This window comes from Atta colombica, unplaced genomic scaffold, assembly GCF_001594045.1.
Source record: "Atta colombica isolate Treedump-2 unplaced genomic scaffold, Acol1.0 scaffold51, whole genome shotgun sequence".
NCBI lineage: Eukaryota > Metazoa > Arthropoda > Insecta > Hymenoptera > Formicidae > Atta > Atta colombica.
The window spans coordinates 499,256-508,028 of NW_017259541.1; the positions used below are offsets into that span (position 1 = coordinate 499,256).

The 8,773-nt window shown below is 29.3% G+C and overlaps 1 protein-coding gene across 2 annotated transcripts in view; it reads left to right on the forward strand.

Annotated features, from left to right (window-relative positions):
- LOC108691757 (beta-1-syntrophin) overlaps positions 1-8,773 on the forward strand; it is a 272,624-nt gene that overhangs the window by 125,675 nt on the left and 138,176 nt on the right. The window lies entirely within an intron of this gene.

The window sequence follows — 8,773 nt, forward strand, 5'->3', positions numbered from 1 at the left end:
CCTAAAGCCATCCGCACGTCGCGCCGCCTATCCCATTTTCTACCACGCGTTCCCTTGGGATGCAACCTTTGGAATCGTTTCCAATGTAGTTTCCTTTAAGATAAGCCATATCGAAGAAACGACGATCGAAAAAGATGGATCTATCAATGTTGTTGTTTTGCTGCAGTTTATACAAAATTATCTAATGCGAGTTAATTGATCTATCTTTCTTTTGAAAAATTTATCTAAAAAAGAGTATTTAAAAAATGTTGATTAAAAAAATTATTATAAAATATAAGTAAAATATAATGAAAGAAGTAAAATATAATGGAATATTTAAAATGTTTAGGAAAGATATAATACTTTAGTGTGAATAAATTCTTGTTTGTTTACGCATAGACATCAGTATTTCTTATTACATAAGATCAAGTTCCTTCCTCTTTGTCTCATGTTTTTCAAACGAGGTTAACGTCTTTTCTTTTTAGTTTATTTATTCAAAGAAAACGATTTATTTGAGTGAAAAAACCTAGAATCGCATATAAATTCTGCTTCATATACACACTGTTATTTGCGAGCGTAAAATGTTTTTCCCGATATTTAGGAGATTTTCTTGCGCGTGTATTGATGGAAAATACGAAGACGCGCAGAATGACGGCGATATGCAACACGCATTAATGTTATGAGATTGCGGCGATGCGCGCGTCGGGCGTAATGTAATGTAAAAGAGTTTTATCGATGTTCGCTTCTCTTTCGGGTCAGTTACTCCCTCTTCCGCCCCAGCTCTTTTCTCGGAGTGCACTTTGGGAAATTCTTACATTTTCCGAGCGTCTTTAAACTTAGCATAATATCGCATAAAACATCTCCGTATCTACTAAGGATATGACTATAAGAGATGTAAACAAAGCTGAAATTCGTCAGCTCAATGAATAAATTCGTTTCCTGATCTTTCAATCAAGTGCCTTTTCCACGGAATTAAATTTATAAAATCAAAGTTATTTTTCCTTAAAGGAAAGGATCATAAATGTTCTGATAATTATACTTTGATCGCGATATCTATAACATATTTTATGTTTTTGTATAATAACATATTTTTTTTTTATATTGCGATACGTTCTAGTAGCGCAAATATTTTCTGGAATTTTTTAAATTATACTCAAATAGAAACTTTATCTTCCTTATATACCTATTTGCTTTATTTCACTTTTTAAAAAAAAATATAAAAATGTAACATTCAAATAGATGAAAATATTAATTATTCCAAAGATTTCGTGGAAACCAATGACTTATTAAGACACTACATTTTGTCATTATATATGCAGATATATCTTTCTTTTTTAATTTTTAATCTTTAATCTTCTTTTAACTATAGTTCCTTTAGTCGCATGAATATATGTATATTCTTTTATTGAGGAGTCTTATATGGCATACGTAGTAAGATTATAGGAATTGTGGGGATGCAAGAAGAAAGAGGGAGGTATGCAAAATATAGTCGACGTTCTGCAGCATGCGATGTTAACGTTCATTTTATGCATCCAGAATTCCTTCGAACCGATAAAATATCGAACAACTTGTATTACGTAAGCGATATCACAACGATATATACATACCAACGCGATTGCGTATTTGCGCATGCGTATTAAAGAAGGCAGAAATATATACAAAATGGTAGGATTTCGTACTAGCTATGTATATGTTGAAACCATTTAATAATATTTTCTATGTACATTGAGGATAAAGAATTATGTTATTCAATTACATTATACACAAAGAAAATTGAAAGTATCTACAGCATATGAAAAGAAAAAATATTGAAAAAGTATGTTTTAAGTTGTCAAGGACCTTTCTCTTTCATCATATTAAATATCAAAGTTTTACAATGTTTGGTTAAAATTTATTTTGCGAAGTTTTAATAAATTAAATTCCATACGAATATTGAATATTAAAAAAATTTTTTTTTCTTAATGAATTTTACGTAAGAAAATTTGCATCTACATACATACAGAAGTTTAATTTATTAATGCATTGACACTGGACATTTAAATATCAAATCCAATATTTCTTTTAATTTTGATTTTTAAAAAATATAAAATATTTATTAAAAATGAAAATTGTTAAAAGTAAATGCAAAATTAATATAAATTCTTAACTATGTTCAAGTATTATTTATTTTCTATTGTTAATTTTTTCAAATACTTAATTTTTATTAAAAAATTGTTGCTTGTCTGATAATAAGAGTATAACAAAGAGAAAAAGGAGGGAAAAGCTTGTTTTTTAATAACGCGAAATTTAAAATTGTTTTGTGTAAAAGTTTTTCTATATAAAACGGATTAAATTTCTATTTTTGTTATATCTTTAAATATTGAGTGCACCTTTTATGGTAAAACATACATATATTTTTATGAGAATGTTTATCATAAAAGCGACAAGTGACATGTAACAACAATAAATGTAACGACATTATTGTGCTAGCGTAGCACTAAGCGCATTGTTGAACATGCCTACATAGTGGTTTAAGTGACGTAGAATAGATATGTAAAAGTGTACATAAAATTTAAATATTGAACTGATATGGTCAATTACATACAATACTACAAATACATGGATACACTGACCGTAAACAATTAATTAAAATGTCAGAATTAAAATGTTGAAATGTTAAAATATCGAAGTGATATATCGTATGAAAAAATTTTATCAAATCCATTCATATCCTTATCTAAAAGAATCAACCATGTTTAGGCTGATTATTTTATGCAATGTCATCTTTAATATTAATTTGCTCATATAAGAAAATGTTCAATTTTTCCAAGATGATTGGAAAAAAATTCTAATATTTTTATTGCACAGTGGCAAGTTTTATTAAAATCATAAATGAGCAGTCAAGTTGAATCATCGTTTAGTCTCTCGATGAAGTTACTTTATTAAGTTTGTGACGAGGTGTTTCTTCGAAATTTGTCTTGGCTTCATCAAAGAAATTATTCCGTTGATTCAATCACACAAATCCTTTTTATAATCAGTCAGTTTTATAATCAGAGCACAGACTGCAGATGCTTGTTGAGCATCTAGAACGAATGGAAAGATTGTGATTAATTAAAATCAAAAGCATAAATTTGAGAATTCTAGCAACAAGAGTGCTACGATAGGATTTATGTGAATTGACATAAATAGCTGACAAGGTGGTACAACAGTCAAGGTGGAGAAGGCAGATATTATTTATTATTTATTATCTATACATATTTCATCTCGTAATTGATCGTATTAGGTTTTTATAATTATATAAAACGTATGCAATTTATAATTTTTACAAGTACTCTCAAGTTTTTTAATAGTATCTCTAAGTAGGTTGAACTAATTTAAGATATACGAATATGTATACGTTTTATTCCCTAATTGAACTTTATTTTAAAATCAGTAGTGTAAAAGGTTTTTACATGGTTAGGTAAATGTCGAAATTCAACTGTGAACGTCGAGCAAACTAATTAAGATAACTTTAACAGGAGCGTCGGAGTTACACATGGTTGCTAGTAAACGCGGTGACGATAATTACGTTACAGATCGGGAATTTTCGGGCTATAGAGGTGCTTCCTTCGCTCTACATGTTACATGCCGTTAACTAATTCTACTCACGTGATACGGAAATGTTTCAGCACTGTTGATATTTTTGCATTTCCTTTAACATTTAGTTGTCAAAGTATAGATCGAGACAGGAACAAAATATTTTAAAAAGATATTATTTCTTATTCTGTTATTATTCTTACCGAATAAATTTGTGTGCGCGCGCGCGCGTGTGTGTGTGTGTGTGTGTGTATGTGTGTTTATGTAGGAGAAACCCACCTTCATTAGTTTGTCAACTATAGCTTCATTAATTTGTCCCATATCGGAAAAAAAGTTACATTATATAGAATATTTCTGCGCTGACATTGATATTTGTCCATCTTTTTCAACTGTTCGACTATTAAGCTAAAAATATGAATAGTATGCTCCTATATGCCCCTGAATGCTGTGTTTTTTATTGGAAAACATCTTTTCTTAGCCCAAATAAGTAAGATAAAAATAAACATGTTTTGTCTTCAGAAGGAAATAAACTTTATCATAAAATATAAACTTTTTCTTTATATACATGTCGCTAATTAAATAAATCAAATTTATGATAATCTTTATTCTATTCTATCTAACAGAAATTATATCAAAATTCGATATGTATGTTTTCATAATTTTACAATTTCCGATATTAATTATCTTGGTAATAAACCACGACCTAAAACTTTGGTTAAAAGTAATTCATGAAATTTTATCCATTTAAAATTTATTAACGCATATATATTTTTTTATTGATACATCTATTAAAAATGCTTTGTGTTGTTTATTAGTTTATAGTTATATGTATACGTAATTAATTTTTGCATAATTAAATCTTCTTTGAAATTATATTAATAATAGAACGTAATGTAAATATAGATCGGATATCGTGTGCTACGTTCTTTTATATCACTTTATTTAGCAAATTAAAGTTATTACATTATAGTTATTATATTTTCATAACATGTAATATGCTTTAAATTTGTATGTACAGTTGTAAAGTACGGATACATTATGATCATGATTTGTGTTTTGCACGAAAGCACATGTTGTATCCGCCTAACTGCAGTCTTCTACTCCTTCTGTGCCAAGATAGCGAGCGCTTGAAATAGCGGTACTCATTGATTTACAAGAGCACTGCAGACGGCGCAGACAAATCGCGAATCGGAAGTCGGTGTGGAATCACTTTTATCATCGTGTGATTGCACAGTCAGAGATGGAGAATGGGCGGTGGTTGCTTGTAGCGGCACATTATACACGTATGTAAAGTGGCGGTTACGTCGGTGGGGTAAGAACAAGGGGGTAAGTTCGCAAGGAGAGGGGGAGGATGCATACACAACGTATAGGGGGTGAATTTCGATAGGAGAGCGCGTACAGCTGAAGCTAAGGTACCCTCAGGGAGTGTTCGTAGTAGAGTTATGCAGATCTGACCCCCCCTAACTGCTGTTTCACACGCGATATCATGCATTTGAATGTACAACAGCTTCCAGCTAACTCTCGCGGCTCTTGTTTCTGTGAATAAGCTGGTTCGTTGATCTGGTTGATGAAACATGTGGTTATCTGAAAAGATTTCGACTATTCGATCGAGTTGAGAGATGAAGAATTATTACAATCGCGAGAATCAAAAAACAATAAAGCAAACGATGATATATTCTAATGATATAAATGATATAAAGTCAAATGAATTATTATTATTAATTACAGCGTAATTGGTTAACACAGGCAGTTATGTCATCATAGCGATCGACTTTTCTTTAAGAGAAGTATTATATAATCTATTTTTCTCATTTTTAAAAAGAAAAACTCTTACGACATATGTACACTCAAAATAGTTATAAAAAATTATAATTGTAGAAATTGTTTATGTATCCAAACAACATAAAGTCTAAAATTATGATATAAGATGTCTTTAAGTCGTCTTTTAGACGCAAAAAATTTATGATCTGATTTTAGATTTTTTGTTGTCTGATGGTACATAGCTATAACTTATTAGCTTACATTAAATCTTAAGTCTTAAAGTTATAAAATTTTTAGTTAGATTCCTCTGATTCTTATTGTAAATTTTAAATAATTTTAAAATTGTACACTTCTTATAATTTATATTTCTCAATAAGAACTCACTTTAATAAGAAGTTAATTCGAATACGTTCTAGCAGTATAGAAGGACGAAGATGGGATAGCGATAGCAACTGACTTTCCTGACCAGATTGGAGTATGTTTGCATGGTATTTAGCCGATAAGGGTTGAAGGTATTGAGCGCGTAGATTACGTGCTCTTAAATGATCCACGATGGGCGTTACTCGCAGCCTTTTTCTCTCCTTCCATTCTCTTTTTTTATCGTAGCTCTTTTAAACTCTACGTGTCATCTCTCAGCTTCCCATCCTCATCTCCTCGTCCTGCCTTTTTGGTGCGACGGAGAGATACGTATTCGAGTCTCTAATTAAAATTTTTTCCTGCCATCCTTTTAATCAAAAGCTCCGCCGCTGCTATGTAATGCTGTAGAGATGAACGATTGTGGTGAAAAATGGAAAAAAAAAAGAGAATATATTCTTGTTGATTCGCGCGGACAATCGCGATCTGGTTGTATTAAGCACGCATTTCAGACAGATATCTTTGAGTTTCTCTCTTTTTGCTCTCTTAAGTGTCATATCATATTTTAGCTTAGATGAATATAAGCGGTGTACTGTTATTGTAAATTATGTTTATTATATTTAGTTTCTATTTATAACACTTCTTTTATTATTATATATCATATAATTTAAAACGTCATGATAATTTAAAAAATCAGAAAATGTAAGCAATTTATGTATCTATATTTTATTTAAGTTTCTATAAAAATTTAAATTCTTTTATTTTTTATTTATAAAATTATTTATAAAGTTATTTTTATTTATTAAAACTATTAACCTTCCGCCGACAATATGAATTTTAATTCTTTTAGCAAGGAATCTTCGAGAAACGGTACAAATTTTTTATTTTATATTTTAGATTATATAAAAATCTAAAAAAATTCTGTTATACTTAATAATCAAAACTTTTTCACTACGAATTTTTTACCGTCATAGAGATTGAATTATATTTTTATTTTTGATAGATTTTTTATCTATCAAATTTCACAATTAAAATATATAGTGCCTTAAAGATCCCCTAGTTATCAAAGGATTAATTATTTTTATTTATTAAAACACGAAATTTTAATAGATAATTTTAGAAATCTTGTAGAAGCTGGAAGAATGCAGAAACATATGCATATATTTTTTTGTTAGATTTAATCCTACTTAATCTCTTAAAGTCGCTTGCAGCATAGTGAACAATGAATTACGTAATGCTATTAAAAATATTTGTATATAATCTGCTTTAGTTTAAAAAATCCTTACTACAGGATGTTTACTCGTTAATTATAATTACAGCAATCTGCTCTGGCTTTACAGGATGAATCAGTTAAAGTAGTAATTACAATCGTATCGATATGACAAATATCGACCGATTAAAAGAAGTTCAGCAGTTTATTTAAACGAGCTTTTTTTCGCACATAGCTTTGAAATCACATGGGAACAAAAGAAAAATTGATGACGCTGTAGCGTGGCAATGTGACGCGCGCTATAAAAGCGAATAATTGAGATTGTAAGATTTATGTCCCTCGATGAAACTTCTATCATCGTTGTATTTATGCACTTTCAATTCGTACATTTAACAGTGCTTTTAGGAATAATTGAACCTAATATATATTGTACAATCTCTTTTTTTTAATTTTTTTTTTTTTTTTTTAGTTACATGATTGATATTCATCTTGTTTTGGATTTTTGGAACTATTCAATTTTATCTCTTGTATTTAATTTATATAAAAAATTATGTTAATATGTAATTATGATTTATTACAAGAGTTTCGAATTTAATTATTTCTCAATAGCGAAATTCACGCAATGCCAATGTCGTCAAATTGAGTGTCATTGGTCGTGATCATAAACCCGTGAGGAATTTCACGAAATTGACACGGTGTGATGCAACAGGACAGGCTCATGGGATGGTAATGAAGCAGGAATTTTCGACATACCGACCATGATTGCTGGATGGTGATGATTGGAAACGCAGTACAGCTATTTCCAAATGGCCACACATTGCCGATTTAACGTAAACTCATAAATAGCAATGTATCATTCTTCTATTAATTCAAAATTGATTTCATTAATGTGGACAACTATTGATATAAATTACATTGATTTAAATACTGTAATTATAAATGTAGCCTATATTTGTCGAAATAATTTGCTGACATAATAATACACAGTTATTATTATTATTTTCTATGTAAGCATATTACTATTCGTTGGATACTAGTAATTATTATAGAATTAATTTTTTTATTACTAATTTTTAAGCAGTTTCATTGCATCATTTAGATCAAAGTTCAATGTCTTTAACGCTATTGAGTAATACGGTATTACTATTGATGCGTAAATTTTATGTATAATGAAACAGGGTTCTTAATTAATTAATGTGATATAAGATTTTCATACAGTTTGCACTTTTAGTGACAAAATATTTGTAATCTAAACCTTTACATACATAAATAACTTAATTATTAATTTAAAAAGAAAGAAAGAAAACAAGCCCATTCAAATTCTATCTTGATATTTGTAATGGAGTCCAATTGTCTTCTCGTAATACCAATAAAATACGTAACATTAAGCTGTTTAAAAATTAAAATTGTTAATCACGCTCTCTTATTATAATATTCATCAGTGAATCCAAGTGGCTGAATTTTTAAGAGTTTGTCTCTATCCCACTTCTTAGCGGATTGGACCTCTTGATGATCACTGAAAGCATAGCTTAATACTCAATGACTTCGCTCATTGCACGCACGATAGCGTTTTAGGGTTAAACAATTGTTGATGGAAAGATATTTGAAATGCAAAATACATATGAGGCGTATCGTAGCAAAGGGTTAATGTCATTTTTTAAATTTTTTAGGAGAAAAGAAAATTAATTATTTTCATGAAATTAACACTTCAAAAATTTTCCAAAAAATTATCATAATATCTAAAGACATGCAGAGTAATTAGTCTCTGTACAAATTTTTAATCGAGTAATTTTAATTTTAAAAAATTGTGTTGAAGTTATTAAAATTTCCAAACGTTGTAAGTCCAGTAAAAATTAATTACACAATAGATTACAATGTTTTAAGCTGTATTGTCCATTTTTCTCATATATATAT